Source organism: Octodon degus, unplaced genomic scaffold (assembly GCF_000260255.1).
Source record: "Octodon degus isolate 3935 unplaced genomic scaffold, OctDeg1.0 scaffold00062, whole genome shotgun sequence".
Lineage (NCBI taxonomy): Eukaryota > Metazoa > Chordata > Mammalia > Rodentia > Octodontidae > Octodon > Octodon degus.
This window is the reverse complement of record NW_004524638.1, coordinates 12,773,371-12,774,286: the sequence shown is the minus strand read 5'-3', so window position 1 is coordinate 12,774,286 and position 916 is coordinate 12,773,371. Positions and strand designations below refer to the sequence as shown.

Here is a 916-nt window from a genome sequence, read left to right as displayed (position 1 = left end):
GCGGTTCAATTCCCCAGCACCACATGCCAGCCAGCCCCACCCATAGGCAGGCTGAGCTGGCCACACACACAAATAAATAAATAAAATTAAAAAAAAAGAAAGAAACCCACTATTGATTTTAAAAAAATAAGATAAATCTGAGGATTTTATAGGTAAATGGATGTAACTAGAGGCCATATTCATAAGTGCAATAAATCAGACCCATGTGGTGTAAACATCATATTATCTCCTGTCTCTGTCACTCTTCTCTCGTTGCTGGGACAAACACCTGACACCCAAAATGAAGGAAGGAAGGTTTATTTAGCTCACAGTTGATAGAGGTTTCAGTCCACCCTCAGCTGGCTCCAAGGCAGAGCGGCACATGGTGGCAGAGAGCAGCCGTTCAGGGCAGTGGCAAAGAGCAAGAACAGAGAGTGGCACAGCTCAGGCAGCGAGCGAGCCCCTCCCCCCCTGCATTGTGAGGCCACGTACCTGCCCAGGGCACTCACACCCATAATCCCAGGGTCAGGAATCAATCACAAACCCAGAAGCCACCCCGTGACTGCAGGAGGCTTTGGCGGGCAGCTATACGCAAACCAGGTTTCTAGTATAAGAACCTGAAGGAAAAAATAAAACCTGAAAGGCACAATAGATACAGTAAAGTGAAAGAAACAACTTAGGGAATAAGCAGTTGTGATGAGGGAAAGGAAAAAAGATAGGGAAAAAAAGGAAAGAGAAAAATCACATAAGTGTATGCACAGGAGAGCTAAGATGATTGTCTTACTAATTTCTGTCAGTTTTTTGGCAGTAGCTGTTTTAAAATTTTTACTTTGACCAAGTTTATATGCTAATAGCTGTAATCTGACCAACCACATTGAGGACGGCGATGTGCAGTATAACAGCTGCTGTTCAAAAACTTTCATGTTGTTTTTTAAAA

The 916-nt window shown here is 43.4% G+C and overlaps 1 protein-coding gene across 1 annotated transcript in view; it reads right to left on the bottom strand.

Annotated features, from left to right (window-relative positions):
* The window catches only part of LOC111817578, a 139,262-nt gene that overhangs the window by 9,785 nt on the left and 128,561 nt on the right, over nt 1-916 (bottom strand). The gene's annotated exons all lie outside the window — the stretch shown is intronic.